Genomic DNA, 16,823 nt, shown 5'->3' on the forward strand with positions numbered 1-16,823 from the left:
ACTGACACTGCTGGACGGATGTCAGGAAGGACAGCAGCGTTCTTGAAGTAGCGTTCTTCCAAACCCGTGGGTCTTCGAGCTTTGCCAGAGATGCAGCTGTAAGTGTGATCTGACCAGACCAACTTAACAGCTGCCAGCTGTGGAAGCTCACAAGGGTCCGGACTGGAAGAGACGCCCTCCTCCACCAATCCCCTCAGGCGTGCGGGAAGAGCCCTGGTTCTCCGTGACCGACGCTGCTCCATGATAATGAATCAAGAAGTACCAAAAATCTCTAAAACTTACCAAATTGTAGAGTTGTGAAGAGCTTGCAGCAAGTGCGTTCAGACTTCAAGGATTCAGAAAATTGTGTTGATTTTTAATCTACTGGACTGACGTAGAATGTTTAGGATCATTTAAATGTAAACAATACTTGATATCAGCAGTAAGTCAATTAGAGCAGCGCGAGCTCTATGTTACATGTATTATATGCTTCTCCAATTACCATTATCATCTTCATTTATTCCTCTATGTACAGAGATGGGCATAAATACATGGAAATGTATTTAAAATACAAATACTGTGTGAAAAAAAAAAAAAATACTGTGTGAAATAATGTATTTATATACAAATACAGTATTTAGTATTTTGAAAATACACAAAATACATGTGAAATTGGCCATCCAGTGCAGGGATAGGTCACAGTGAATGAAGAAACTACATAGGCCTACTGACTTTTCATTCCTAACCACATCTCTGCCCTTTCTTTCTTTCTTTCTTTCTTTCTTTCTTTCTGGTAATTACAAATAACTGTATGCAAAATAGCAGCCATTTATATACTTATTTGTGGTTACAATGTAGTCTATACTTTTTGATTTTTTTAGTTTTTATGTACAATAAAACTAAAAGCTGGAGATTTTTGTGGAGTATCATTCATCAGTGCTTCTTTTTCCACTCCAACGTTCCAATAATTCCTGCCCACTAAAAGCTGCACGGATATTTGCTTACCCCACAAATAGGCCCATCTATGTAAACGATTTAGAACAAGTTCTATCGATTTAGACTTTATATCATCGCTATGATATGTAGTGTCATATCACCCAGCCCTAACATGCAGTAATGCTTCAAACACATTTGACAAGCTAGTTGATAAAAATCAACTATTCTTTCTTTTATTCTTTCATGTTAACTGAAGTGAATAATGCACTATTTTAACTTTAATCAACAGTAGACTTGATCATGACATTCTCACCTTATATAAAAAAAAGAAAAGAAAAAATCCCTGATCCAATGTTGAGCTAGTAAATGTCTGAACTAGTTGATGCACAAACTCAGTATCCTGATAAAGAGGTTGACTGGCAAAAAGTATTTCATGTATTTTGAAATAAAAAAATACTCATCTTAAATGTATTTAAATACAAATTACATTAGATTTTTTCCAAAGGCTTTAAAATACAAAATTATTTTGTATTTCAAATACATATTTTAAATACATGTATCTGAAATACTGCCCATCCCTGTGTATGTATATGTCACGAACTGCTCCAAGACACGAAGGTTAGATCCAAATGCAGCTTTATTGGCTGGGGAAATCCAGAGGCGTAATCCAATGTACAGGCTAGGGTCATACACAGGCAGGCAGTCAAAACAAAGAAAGAAACAAAACAAACAGGCAGGGACCAGAGGCAAGAGAGTAATCCAGGGAACAGGGCAAGATATCAAAAACCAAGAAACAAGAAAACCAGGGAAACGCTCAGAAATGCAGTGTAACACTTAACAAGACTTCGCGGTGAGTGACTGAGTAAACATGGTATAAATAGACTGAGACTAACAGGATGATGTGACACAGGTGAATGCAATCAGTGAATGAGGTACAGGTGAATGTGATCAGTGATAAGTGATGATGAGTCCGAGCAGTGAGTTATGGGAAATGTAGTTTGTGAGTGATAATAGTCTTATGTGTAATGTAAGCTGGTGACCGTTACAGAGCCCCCCCTTTAAGGAGCGGATTCCAGACGCTCCTAAAACTGTCCAGGAGGGAGGTGGAGCGAAGGTGGACCCGGGGGCGGGATGGAGGGCCAGGCCCGTGCAGCGGAAGAGGACCTGAAGACTCCGGCAGGGCGGGCGACCAGGGCGGAGCAGGCTGTGCAGGCGACCAGGGCGGAGCAGGCTGTGCAGGCGGCCAGGGCGGAGCAGGCTGTGCAGGCGGCCCTTCAGGCGGCCAGGGCGGAGACGACCCTTCAGGCGGCCAGGGCGGAGACGACCCTTCAGGCGGCCATGGCACAGGAACAGACACCGGCTCAGGAACAGACACAGGGACAGGAACAGACACCGGCTCAGGGACAGGAACAGACACCGGCTCAGGAACAGACAGCGTGACAGCGGCCATCTCTGTTGAGGGCTCAGGTTCAGGCATGTCAGCGGCTATATCTGCAGAGGGCTCAGTCGACGTGGCAGCGGCCATTTTGACCAGAGACACTGGCTCGGTGGCGGCCATCTTGTCTGGAGACACTGGTTTGGCGGCGGCCATCTTGTCCGGAGACACTGGTTCAGCATACGTGACTTGAACAGACTCTGGATCGGCGGCGACCATCTTGTCTGGAGTCACTGGCACGGCGGCGGCCATCTTGTCCGGAGACACTGGCTCGGCAGACGTGACTTGAACTGACACTGGATCGGTGGAGGCCATCTTGTCCGGAGACACTGGCTCGGCGGCGGCCATCTTGTCCGGAGACACTGGCTCGGCGGCGGCCATCTTGTCCGAAGACACAGGCGTGGATTCGGCCATCTTGTCCGAAGACACAGGCGTGGAGTTGGCCATCTTGTCCGAAGACACAGGCGTGGAGCCGGCCATCTTGTCCGAAGACACAGGCGTGGAGTCGGCCATCTTGTCCGAAGACACAGGCGTGGAGTCGGCCATCTTGTCCGAAGACACAGGCGTAGAAAGAGGAAGAGGAACAGATTCAGGCTCAGGCTCAGGATCAGGATCAGGATCAGATTCGGTCTCAGCGGGACGAGACTCTGGACGGGCGGACGTGACGTGGAACTCTGGCTCGGGCTCGGCAGGACTGTCGTGAAGCTCTGGCTCTGGCTCGGCAGGACTGACGTGAAGCTCTGGCTCTGGCTCGGCAGGACTGACGTGAAGCTCTGGCTCTGGCTCGGCAGGACTGACGTGAAGCTCTGGCTCTGGCTCGGCAGGACTGACGTGAAGCTCTGGCTCTGGCTCGGCAGGACTGACGTGAAGCTCTGGCTCTGGCTCAGCGCGCTCTGAGCTTGACGGGACCAGCATCAGCGAGGGCTTTGAGCTGGGTAGGACCAGCGGCGAAGAGGACTTTGAGCTGGACAGGACCAGCGATGAAGAGGGCTCTGAACTGGACGGAACCAGCGGCGAAGAGGGCTCTGAGCTGGGCAGGACCAGCGGCGAAGAGGGCTCTGTGCTGGACGGGACCAGCGGCGAAGAGGGCTCTGTGCTGGACGGGACCAGCGGTGAAGAGGGCTCTGTGCTGGACGGGACCAGCGGTGAAGAGGGCTCTCTGCTGGACGGGACCAGCGGTGAAGAGGGCTCTAGCTTGGCCGGCATGTCGCTTGCTGTCTCAGGTGCGGCGGGCATGACGCTCTCAGTCTCAGGGGCGGCGGGCATGACGCATACTGCCTTGGCTTCGGCAGATTTGGCGTGAAGTGCGGGCTCGGCTGGACTGGCGTGAAGTGCGGGCTCGGCTGGACTGGCATGAAGTGCGGGCTCGGCTGGACTGGCGTGAAGTGCGGGCTCGGCTGGACTGGCGTGAAGTGCAGACGGTGACATGGCGTGCCACGGAAGGAAGCTCTCCAGACATCTGGAGAGTGCCTCTCTCCAATCCAGACCGGAGAGATCAGGGAGCTCCCTCGGGTCGACCTCCTTAGCCCCCAGCCGGTAACACAACTTAATAGCCTCGTCACCCAGAGAGCAAGAGGTAGCGAGAGGAACAAACCCCCAGGTGTACTGGAACAGATCGAGGCTATCCAGGGCCAAGGCCGCGATCTGTCCAGCGAACTCCCGGCTCATGCTGGGAAGATCAGGCGAGATCCGTACTGCTGGATTTCTGGAGGTCATAGCTGCTGGATCTGGGTGTGGCGAAGTCTTCTGTCACGAACTGCTCCAAGACACGAAGGTTAGATCCAAATGCAGCTTTATTGGCTGGGGAAATCCAGAGGCGTAATCCAATGTACAGGCTAGGGTCATACACAGGCAGGCAGTCAAAACAAAGAAAGAAACAAAACAAACAGGCAGGGACCAGAGGCAAGAGAGTAATCCAGGGAACAGGGCAAGATATCAAAAACCAAGAAACAAGAAAACCAGGGAAACGCTCAGAAATGCAGTGTAACACTTAACAAGACTTCGCGGTGAGTGACTGAGTAAACATGGTATAAATAGACTGAGACTAACAGGATGATGTGACACAGGTGAATGCAATCAGTGAATGAGGTACAGGTGAATGTGATCAGTGATAAGTGATGATGAGTCCGAGCAGTGAGTTATGGGAAATGTAGTTTGTGAGTGATAATAGTCTTATGTGTAATGTAAGCTGGTGACCGTTACAGTATACATGTATGTATATATACTGTATATCACTCATCTTTGTGTGTATGTAGTGGTGTTTGTTAAGGCCAGCACTGGGTTCATGAATGAATCTGTGTGTTGAAATTCATCTTTAAAGTGAACATAGCATTCTTGCATTGACTCATTTCTTTTGTTCACTAAAGTGTCTTATTTTGTTCAGTGCTCGACTGCTCTGGTGGCTTCTCCTGCCTCCACAGACTAGAGCACAAGCCGCTTTTATTGGAGTGCGGCCGGCCTGTGAAGAAGCATTTGGTTGGTTGTGAATCTACTAAATAAATCTGTTTGGAGTCTGATTAAATCCTGTTGGAGTATGAATATTCAGATACACACACATATAGTTTTTTTTTTTTTTTACATTTTTATTTGTTTTATTTTTCATCCATTTTTTGTTCTTTTTCTAGCCTGGTAAATGTCCAGTATAGCTGACCAAATAAAACAAAATATCTGCTCAAATTATAAAATTAATTAGGTTCTCAACCTGTGTATATGCTTTGTTTACTGTGTTATGTTTGCTAACTTGCAAATCAACAGATATGTATTGTCTGCATCCACTAATATCATTGTTGGCTAGTTAAATAATATAATAATTTGTAATATCTAGGGCTGCAACTAACGATAATCCATTCATCTGTTGAATATTCCTTCACATAATCTGATAAAAAGGCTGATTTTATTCTATATTTTTTACAGAAAAAATGAGTATTCCACATCTAGCTCTAAGCACTGAAAGCTTTTAAAGCAAATAGAATATGTATGTGTGTAAGTACAGTATGTGTTTGTATATGTGGCGCTGCATGAAGAAAATTGTCATCTTCATCATCATCTGCCACTCAATCATGATGTTAAGTTAAATTATTTTTTAATTTTTTTTAATTCTTGTAATAATAATAATATGTTTATTACCTCATGAAGACTAATCTGGATTTTGATTGTTTGCCCATTGTCTTTCACTAACAGATATTTTGGGTCTTTTGATTTTTCACACTGCTATTCATAATTAAATGTCCTGCTTGTCTTTTTAATCCACTAGCTGTTGTGTAACTCAAGGTCTGTGCTGTGATCTTTCTCACCAATATACTTTTATTCTACTAAAGTGTCAATTGCCTAATTGAACTACATATAAACTATGAGAATACACCTGAACAAATCTGTCATGTTGTTAAAAAGACAGACAGTAGAGGGCGCTGCTCACTCAATGCCAGTGGCTCTCTCAACTTCTACAACTCCTTCCTTCTGTGACTGATTTCACCAAGTGCAACATGTTCCTGGATCAACATTCCCATCAACCAATCAGGGTTGAGGGACAAGTTTATTTTATGTGAAGTGTAAGCTTACAACTAGGGTTAGGTGCTTCTACATGTTATTCACCTATCAATTCAGAAAGCAAGTTTATCTTACCGTCAAACAAACCCTGAAGGCCTGCACTCTCGGAAGATTAAACCAAACCTTGCTTAATCGAGGCATGCTGGTTTAAAAAAAAGTGTGTGGGAATAATTAGTCAACTCAGAGTATGTTCACGGTGAACACACTAAATATTCTCAACAGAGCGACGATTCAACATGAAATCACATTCTCTAACGTTATCTTCTCTACCGGACGAAGACGAGGTTGAGTAGACTCGTTTTCAATTCTAGTAGGCTGCATAGTATGTGCATGGGGAACATTACTGTAACATAAAGTGCTGCCGAAAATTATGTCATCATTTACTCAAAACTCTTTATTTATGAATCTAAAGAGACGGCCACCTTACACACAAAATAAATAGCGTATGCGTGAAATGTGGCTAGCAGTGTGCATCTTTCTCTCTCCAAATACTAAAGGGTTCAGTTTGACACCCATCAAGAATATTACTCCAATAGTAAAACATCTCAATTCATGCATAATTGTAGTGTATCTCTGGCTTGGGCTCTTGATTTAGACTGCTGTGTGTGTCTGATAGAATAAATGGAGGAGGAAGAGAGAGATGTGACAGATGTTCTTCAGTCTGAAGAGAGAGAGGATCTACAGTCTGCACACACACGAGCTGGACTGGTAAGGAGAAATGTAGACTAGTAGAAATACTGTACAGTACTGAATAATCCTTGTATAACTCACTCTTCACTAAAATACTATGTTTAATGGCCACACACAAACAAACAAATGAGTTTGGTGAATCTCACAAAAGCCCTAATCGTATGTCATAAAAATGTATTATATTTTCCATGAATAATTTTGTATTCTTTTACATTTTTAACTGATTATTCTCTTTACTGTGACAGAGTTTTTTGTATATATTATCAAACTGTTTATTTTTATTATTAAAAGTGCAACAGATATTACTGTGATAAATACTGTGATAATACAATTTAAACAATCACTTTTTGGCATTAAAGTAATGAGTATAAGAATCTCATAAATTTTACTGAATACAAAGTATAATTTCTATGGTTTTTGGTGAAATACGACTGGGGCTTTTTAGACACTTTTGTTTTTTTACACTTTTACCAAAATGCTTGCATCATTAAATACTAAATAGCAATAAATAAATAAATCTGAACTGCAAAGAATAATTGTAAAATATCAGCTGTCAATGTTTTGTGATCAAACGATTTATTATTTTTGTATTGTGATGTATCAGCAACCGCAAAAACTCAAAATCTAAAGAAAATGCAGATGCACAAGTGCTTCCGTCATTCATTCATTCGGGACAAGTGGACAACTTAGTTATACTTGATCAAAACGGACATCCTATTCAGTATGAGCGTGTGGTAAGGACATTGCACTATGATCCATCACCATAAACTACAGGCTATTACTCACACTAGAAGACATGTGTATTACCCATGTACTTGACTCAGTCACCAGATATACCAAAATGTTATATGAGCTTGACCTTATGTATTCCACCCATTAAGTCATTTTGAACGATATATTTATGACAGTTTTTCCCCACCTCAAAGACAGATGCATTTTTTCAGGTGATCGTGAAAGGGGAGAATGGACAGTTGTACGGTGTCCCATCTGTGTCTATAGGGGGACCTCAGATGTTACTACCTCACGGTCAGCTGTTGAAAGTAGCAAACTCATCTGGTAATGAATTATGTTTTTTATTATTAAATATATTACTGAGTATTGCTTTTCTAATTATACACACACACACTCACTGGACACTTTTATTAGGTACACCTGTTCAACTTCTTGTTTAAGGGATATTTCACCGCTGGAAAGATGAATGTGTATTTAAATTGGATCATTTATGTAGTAGAAATGTGAAATTATTTTAGAAGTTTGTGTCTTCTTGAGAAAGAAAAGCCAGAAAATAGATTTTTGGCTCATGTGGATGAAAGACAACAACTCCCAGAATGCACTTACTTCGCTGCCCTACGAGGCCACTCCCAAACCACGCCTACCGGTTACAAAGGGCAGTATCGGAAGAAATGATACAATTAGGCTACTAGTTGACTCGAAACTGAAAAGACGCCGTTTTATCGTGAGATCCCACTATGGGCGGGTTGAAAACATGCGGATCTAGCTCTGGCCAAAAAAGTCTCAGATGACGCAAAATTACGATTTTTGCGTCATCTGAGTTTTTTTTCCAGACACACAATACAGAAATCTCTCGTCTCAGGGGGACATGAGGGAGGGAAGCACGGCCTTTCGATAATACTACCGGGTTTCTACTGATACAAAGCTTAATGCTAATCGGTGAAGTATCCCTTTAACGCAAATATCTAACTCTAGCAACTCAATGAATTTAGGCATGTAGACATGGTCACGATCTGGTGAAGTTCAAAATGAGCCTCAGAATGGAGAAGAAAGGTGATTTAAGGAACTTTGAACGCGGTGTGGTTGTTGGTGCCGGACGGGCTGGTCTGAGTAATTCAGAAACTACTGATCTACTGGGATTTTCACACACAACCATCTGTAGGGTTTACAGAGAATGGTCAGAAAATGGTCAGAAAAAGTAAGAATATCCAGTATATCCAGTGAGCAGCATAGAGCAGTTCTATGGGTGAAAATGCCAGAGTTCAGAGGAGAATGACCAGACTGGTTCAAGCTGAAAGAAAGGCAACAGCAACTGAAATACCACTCGTTACAACCAAGGTCTGCAGAAGAGCATCTCTGAATGCATGTAATGGTGTGAGGGTATTTTCTTAGCACACTTTGGGTCCCTTAGTACCAAGTGAGCGTTGTTTAAATGCCACAGCCTACCTGAGTATTGTTGCTGAGCATGTCCATCCCTTTATGCCCACAGTGCACCCATCTTCTGATGGATACTTCCAGCAGGATAATGCACAATGTCACAAAGCTCAAATCAACTCAGATCATCAGTTCCCTACACTCAAATGTCCTCTAATAAAGTGGCTGGTGAGTGTGTGTGTGCATATATAATAGAGTAGTTAACATCTAATAATGAAGAAATTCAATAGAACTAATAAAATAAACAGAAAATGAAAAGAATAATGAAGAAAATTGGTTGCTGTCCGGTTCTGCCATTTCTTTCTGTTCTGTTAAATAGGAATCTTTGTGGAGAAAAGACAGCAGTCAATCATCACATCCACAAAAGACAATGATGGCACCCATAGTTTATCTGCACTAGCGGCTCAGAATGTCACTGGTATTACAATTTCGAAAAAATGGTCAGTAAACCTTGTTTGCACATCATTATATCTGTCACATTCTGTATCTAATCTGAAAGATGAACTTTCCTATTGTGTTTGTTTCTTTTTATTACCATTTTTTTATTATAAACTACATGCTTTTTTTTTTTACAGCCGATTTGTTTTAAATGTTGAAAATCACTTATTTGAACACAGATTTTACAAGTCTTGCGCAAATATGGAGCTGGAAAATATCTACTGGATTGGTAAAAAGCATTCATATGCATATGGAATGGGTTGACAAGCAAACTACCCAATTAAACTCCTGTTCTGGCTCAATTTATCCCTTGCTTGAACAACAAGAAAACTGCTTCAGGCCATGCCCCATTCCTGGAGTTTAAGTGTACCTTAAATTATGGACAGTTTTACTGAAATGTCTTCTCATTTCTTTCAGTTCTCCTGATGTATTTGAGCCCCAGTGAAGCCATTACCACCAGGGGCACCAAACTGGGCTCGTGTGAGGTTTGTCCAGTAGAAAATGGATAAATTGAGGGGGTTTTTTGTTTTGTTTTTGACAAATAAAGTAGTGTAGTATGCATGGAAATAGCCTAAATGCATTGTACTTTTTCTATTGTGCGTAGAGCCCTCTGTCAAACAGATCCATTTACAGCAACACAATCTGATGATGTCAAGCTAATGTGGCTTGGCGAATCTTTTTTCTGTGTGATTGTTTCATGAGGAACAGAAGATCGGAGAATCGTACCGTGGTTACTGTAACACAGAGGCAGAGCTTGAGGCCGTTCTGCTTCTACACAAGCACCCGCCAATCACCCTCACCGGCTAAACCTGCCACCAGACTCATGTGGAAATCACAGTATGTGCCCTACGATGGCATTCCCTTTGTTAATGCAGGTAATATGGCCCTTTTTGCTTGTGGGATCTGTGGTACGACTTTATGTGAGATACTTTTATTTAAGTCTTAAAGCTGTTTAGTCATAGTCTATATGTTATTTTAATGAGTTTTGACTATAATTCAAAATTGGAATTTTAATCGATGTCTGTAAATTTGGGGACTTCTGAATAATGCTAGTGGTATATTGGCTCACAAAATTAGCAAATGAAACTTTAGCAGATACGATTTGTTTGAAAGAAAGAAATACTTTTATTCAGTTGGATGCTTTAAAAAAATATAAAATGACAGTGAAGGCATTCATAAAGATTAAGCAGCAACATTTTCAATTCAATTTAAACATATTTGAACAGAAGACAGTTCTACCAGAAAGACTCGGGAGATAAATTGATATAACAAGTGCATGTTTATTAACAGCCCAGCAAGCATACATTTATAAAGTTCTTTGGCGTAGGCCCCGTCCTTAGCGCGCAATGCGAGGGTAGCGGAAGCTGCATATCCTGCCTGAAGATGAAGGCAGGGGCGCAGCCGACCCCCTGGAGGTAAAGGAAGGGACCATCCTGGTGGTGGTGGGGAGGATGAAGGGGAAGGTACCATCTTGGTGGTGGTTGGGGAGGATGGAGGTAATTGGCAGCGTCAGCATCTGCGAACTCAGACAAATGTAAGTACCAATCTTTTATACTGCGAGTGTTAGCACATGATTGGTTAGAAGTGAGGTAATACATGACGCGCTGATTGAGTCTTCCTGGCAGAACTTAAGCTAAAGCTTTCATTTATTTTGAATTGTAATAATATTTCACAATGTTACTGTTTTTACTTAAGTTTCATTTGCTAATTTTATGAGCAAAAAAATCTTACCAACCCCAAACATTTAAAAAGCATTGTATGTGAATTTATAATTTACAGTGTTGATCTTTTTTGGGGGGGGAAACAGACCAAATCATTATAGAATAAAACAATTTAAGAGATAATTGCAACTTTTTATCTCACAGTTATAAACTTGCAATTACGAGAAAAGTCTGACTTTTAATTATTTTTTAACTTTTATTTGACATTTCTGACATTATATTTCACAAATGCGAGTTTATATCACACAGTTCTGAGAAAAAAAGTCAGAATTGCGAGATGTAAATTCGCAATTGCATGAAAAAAAGTCCGAATTGTAAGATAATTACCCTAGTCACAATTACCCTTTTTTATTCTATGGCGTAAACAAGCTTCCATACTAATTTGTCCAGATTTTTGTTCAATCAAATTGTTTCTAGAACGAGAATGCTTGCAATAGCAAGTTGCATGTCAAGGCTGGACATGCCTTGTTCTTAAGCCTTGATTGAATGCTGTTGTTGCAGATAATGTAATGGTTTTACAATATGCACACAAAGTCATTTTATCTTGATCTTTAATATGGTTTTAAGGGAGCAGAGCCATTGTGATGGAATGCCAGTTTGGTCCACGGAGGAAGGGCGTTCAACCTAAAAAAGGGTCAGAGCAAGAAACGAATCAAAACATACTCTACAAAGCCAAGACAGGTATTACACCCAGCTCCCTACAGAGAAAGCTCACCTGTACCATGACGTGGACACTGCAAACCTGCCTCCACTTCCAGAGCAGATCTGCTTTGCAGAGGAAGAACAAAATGAAGATGAAGAAGAGACAGAGGAGCTGGACAGTGAAGCCATGCAGGATGTCACGATGGAGGATGGGGCGTCCCTACCCTCTCGACTACACCCGCTCGTGACATCAAGAACCACATCCATGAGCCTCAGAAAGCTCTTCAGCTGACGGCGGGACCACTGGCTACCTCAGATACAGAAAACATGTTTGTAAAGCATTAGATTGGTGAGCACAAATATGCCAACCATTGTAGTAAGCATTTATTTGTATGTTTTTGTTGTTGTTGCAGTGGAAAGCAGAGGCTAATAACCGGCTTCCAGAGACTGTGACCCTGACTCCAGCTACTGTGGATGGTGAAATACTGTTGAGATATTGTTTGAAATCTGACATACATTATTAAAACAATAATCTTGGAATCATTCAATACAATTTAGAGAGTAGAGGAAAGGTCCTGCCTCAAAAAGAAAGCACATACCTGTAGTCCAAGTATAAGCATTGTTTACCCTGCCACAGAATCTAGTGTACTGCTGTTATATTGACAGTGTCCCCTCAGAAGGAAGAACTCTTGGAAGAGAGTGACACTCTTTCTCCAGAGGCTGTGCAGCTCTTCAGCTCTCTCACCTCACTGCAGCCCAAGATCTTTGCACATCTCCAGGTGACCCTGTCCTGAAATGATCATTTTTTATATGGATCTATTCATTTATTAAATTAATGCATTAATTGTTTCATTTCTGAATAAATGTAAAAAGTTTCAGGGTGATCAACTGTTCTGATGGTATAATTGAAGAAACAAAAAACCCATTAAAATGAAATGCTTGAAAACCTGATTATTTAATCATTTTTTAAACATTTTTGTTTTGAAGTTGTTGTTAATGTTCCCATAAACTTATGAAAACGTTATTTCATGGCTTTCAAAACCTCTAGTTTTAAACATTGTAAAAACTTTTGTTGGTTAATGCGAACGTTAAGGGAACATTCAATTTTATAATTTTGCAAACATTATGTGAAGGTTACTTTTGAATGTTCTCTGAAACAAGTTGTAATTTTTTTTTTTTAAATTAGATAAACATCCAACTAAAATATTTTAGAAAAAAAGATCATTGTTTTTGTGCTAAAGTTTTGAGAACATTATTTAAAAACATATAACTTTGAACAAATGTTCTATTAACATTAATGGAATAAAAACTTGCCTTTGTGAGAATGTTCCCTGTTGCCTGGGACAAAGCTGGTTGGCAAACTTATCCTTTAAGAGTGCTCTCCTCTTGTCTGATAGGCCATCCAGATACAGCCTGCCTTGTGTCCAGTTGAAGACACTGCCCAACCTACACCCCCACCTCCACCAGAAGCCCCAGAGCCGTCCAGCCCTGCACCTCCACAGCCTGTTCTGCTGAGTCCGTCCCAGTTCCTCCAGTCAAGTGGCAGTGCTGGTGAAAGCATATCTCTATGTGACCCCCCCCCGACCCTGCTCGGCATGAGCCAGCCGGTGAGTGTGACCTCGGTGACTAATGCCAGAGCTGAAGGTGGCATCACACAGATCTTGTTGGAGGACGGACAGGCCATTCCAGTGCAGATTGTGGACCCTGCAAGCATAGGTAAGTACATGGCAACACAGAAATAAAAATAAAAAAATCTAAATTGAACCAATTAGAATAATGAAAATAACATAAAAACCTGTTGTTTGTTCTTATTGTTCAGCTTTGACTCCCTCAGCAGACGACACTTCAGTTAAATAGGAGAGTGGGAAATCTATGGATGTGTCAGCAGAAATACAACAACGAGAAAAGAAAACAAATGTCCATTTCTGTGACAACAGCGATTGACGATTGAGCTCTTTGACCAATGGAGGACTGATTCAGTGTTTCAAGTACAGTATTATGATAACATGAACTCATGCAATATTGATTTGTATTATTATTTGTTTCCATTTCCTATTATTGCTATTTTAATTTATTACAGTGGTGACTGGAGGAGAAAAAAACTATTTCTCAAAAGTATGAATGAGATCAAAATTAAATATTTAAAGCGATTCTGTTGCATTCTATTCACACAAAAAAAACTATTTCACAACTTTTTATAAGAATATCTTATGAGTATTTCTGCAGGTATTTCTACCCTTTGAATAGAAGCCTAATGGATCCTTGCGGTGGAGCTTTTTAAAGTCCCCCTGTGGTGAAATTCAAGTTTTTAATGTTGTTTATTGTCAGGAATCAGTCAGGCTCATTCACATCCACAACACAAAGATCACACTCAATACTAATCACCTGCACCTGTCATCAATCCCAGCAATCACTGAGCACTACAAAGGAACACACCTCAGCTCCAGTCGAACCTTGAACTAGGAAAGACCCACTAACCTGCTCTCTGTGCATTTCAGACTATTGTTCCCGAACTGTTCCAGTCTGTTTCCACAGTACATCCTTGTGATACTTACCTGTGATACTTGTCCTGAGATCCCACATTCTCCTTGGTGTCCATGCTCTGTGTTCCTCGGACTGTGTTTCATGCCACATTCAAGCCTGCCGTTATCTACAAGAGAAAAGACGATCATTCATCAATGTTATTCTCACAGTATCTGTTTGTGCATCTGAATTTACCTGCTGTCCAACGAAAGCTTCATTAAAAGTTATTCTGAATCCTTCTAACCGTGTTATCCGAGTGTGCATCCTGACATTTATATGTCTATGTGGTGTTTTTAATATGCTTTAAGACAAACCATGTGAAAAAATCGCTGGTGTTTATGTCACAAACTACCTTGTAACCAATCAGATCAACATGTGATTGTCAATGAGTGGATCTCTGAGCTGGTTTGCATATTTATAGAACCGGTATACTAAATGAGGCAAGGGTGTAGAGTTACATTCAAGCTATTTTAAGGCATGATGAAATTTTTTTTGAAGGACAAAACAGAAGAACAGCAGAAGAAGAACAGTGTCTGTTTATGAAGTTCAGATTACTGTGATAGTTTACCTGTGAATAGTAATTGTTGTATTTTTATCATTTTCTCTGCTTACCTGTGTTTACATGATCGTGTGCCTGAATTTAGAAGATAATTATTTCATAATTATCATACATATACAAGAATGTAAGAAATTATAATATTAGCATTCCTCTGATTTAATTGCCCGAATGCTTTTACAAAAATGCTGAAGAAAGAATGCAGCCTTTGCTAATATTAAACTGTTTTACCTTGTTCTGTTCGATCGGTTGCTTCCACAAATAATATGTTTTTCTTGAATCCTGAATTTTCCATTGATCCATTGATGACTTCCACAAATAATCTGTTTTTCTTGAATCCTGAATTTTCCATTGATCCATTGATGACTTCCACAAATAATCAGTTTTTCTTGAATCATGAATTTTCTTCCATTCAGGGACCGCTGATGTTGTTGTCGTTGTAACAAGACAGTGATCTTCTGCCAGGAACATCAGGTCAATCTTCTGCTGTCCAGAATCAGGTGGTTTGTCTTCGTCTGGCATCTCAGCTGAGACCTGTCCACTATGGGTGACCCTAGCAGTAGTTGTGAAGTACCAGTGGCGTAGCTCTCAGCATCACTGATGCACACAAGCCCTCACAGCACGTCAAGCTGCAAACCGTGTGAGGGACCCTAACCTTCCCTAACCTAAGCAACCGCATATCAACCAACTAGGCTACTCTAAACATCCTGACAACCACATAGCAATGCATGAAAAACCACTCAGAAGAGTCCAGCAACCGCAAAGCAACACGCTAACAACCGCGCAAAATACCTTGGCAAACGCATGTCAACACACAAGAAACCATCCAAAACATCCCAACAACCGAGTAGCAAAACACTAACAACCACTTAGAACAACCTATGAGCATATCAATGCTCTGACAATCACCAAAACCATCCTGACAACCTCACAACAATGTGCAAAACAACTCTAAAAAATTAAACTTAAAGTTACTCATAAAACTATAAACTTGCTCTGTAACTATATACAGTATTTACATACAGGTTCCGCTGTGTGATACTCCGGGGCCGGGCTCCATGTGACAGTGATGACTCAGTGTCTGGGCTTCTTTCTTCGGGGTTCCTCAGGCAGGGGCTCTTCACTGATGTCCACGTCGATTCGAGGAGCGAAGCTTCTGCTGGTTGTGGAGAAGCTCTCAGTGATCCGGACACGTCCATCAGGATGCTCCGTCTCCTCCAGTGATGGGCGGTTGAGTGCCTCCCACAGCCGCTGCTTTATCTTCCGTCCAAGTTTAAGGCTGTAGGGACGCTGCCGACCACTGGGCGTCTTCAGCATGGGCTCCACCACAGAGCGGTAGATGTCCTGGTAGGCCTCTACGCTGTAGCCGTGGATGGAGATAGGCTCATCCTGCTGACGCACGGCCACTGAAGAGACTGACACTGCTGGACGGATGTCAGGAAGGACAGCAGCGTTCTTGAAGTAGCGTTCTTCCAAACCCGTGGGTCTTCGAGCTTTGCCAGAGAAGCAGCTGTAAGTGTGATCTGACCAGACCAACTTAACAGCTGCCAGCTGTGGAAGCTCACAAGGGTCCGGACTGGAAGAGACGCCCTCCTCCACCAATCCCCTCAGGCGTGCGGGAAGAGCCCTGGTTCTCCGTGACCGACGCTGCTCCATGATAATGAATCAAGAAGTACCAAAAATCTCTAAAACTTACCAAATTGTAGAGTTGTGAAGAGCTTGCAGCAAGTGCGTTCAGACTTCAAGGATTCAGAAAATTGTGTTGATTTTTAATCTACTGGACTGACGTAGAATGTTTAGGATCATTTAAATGTAAACAATACTTGATATCAGCAGTAAGCCAATTAGAGCAGCACGAGCTCTATGTTACATGTATTATATGCTTCTCCAATTACCATTATCATCTTCATTTATTCCTCTATGTACAGAGATGGGCATAAATACATGGAAATGTATTTAAAATACAAATACTGTGTGAAAAAAAAAAAAAAATACTGTGTGAAATAATGTATTTATATACAAATACAGTATTTAGTATTTTGAAAATACACAAAATACATGTGAAATTGGCCATCCAGTGCAGGGATAGGTCACAGTGAATGAAGAAACTACATAGGCCTACTGACTTTTCATTCCTAACCACATCTCTGCCCTTTCTTTCTTTCTTTCTTTCTTTCTTTCTTTCTTTCTT

At 41.5% G+C, this 16,823-nt stretch overlaps 1 long non-coding RNA gene and 1 pseudogene across 2 annotated transcripts in view; one reads left to right on the forward strand and one right to left on the reverse strand.

Moving 5' to 3' along the window:
• Positions 1-16,823, reverse strand: part of LOC309478286 — an 86,813-nt gene that overhangs the window by 18,748 nt on the left and 51,242 nt on the right. The window lies entirely within an intron of this gene.
• LOC309477527 (calcium-responsive transcription factor-like) lies at positions 6,432-14,312 on the forward strand (annotated as a pseudogene). The gene is made up of 13 exons (XR_014211678.1): positions 6,432-6,604; positions 7,191-7,320; positions 7,531-7,642; positions 8,808-8,920; positions 9,072-9,192; positions 9,608-9,675; positions 9,899-10,065; positions 11,479-11,793; positions 11,834-11,882; positions 11,967-12,030; positions 12,220-12,332; positions 12,951-13,269; positions 13,373-14,312. The product of XR_014211678.1 is annotated as a calcium-responsive transcription factor-like (transcript).

Source organism: Leuciscus leuciscus (assembly GCF_965113295.1).
Source record: "Leuciscus leuciscus genome assembly, chromosome: 16".
In the NCBI taxonomy this organism is placed as follows: Eukaryota; Metazoa; Chordata; class Actinopteri; order Cypriniformes; family Leuciscidae; genus Leuciscus; species Leuciscus leuciscus.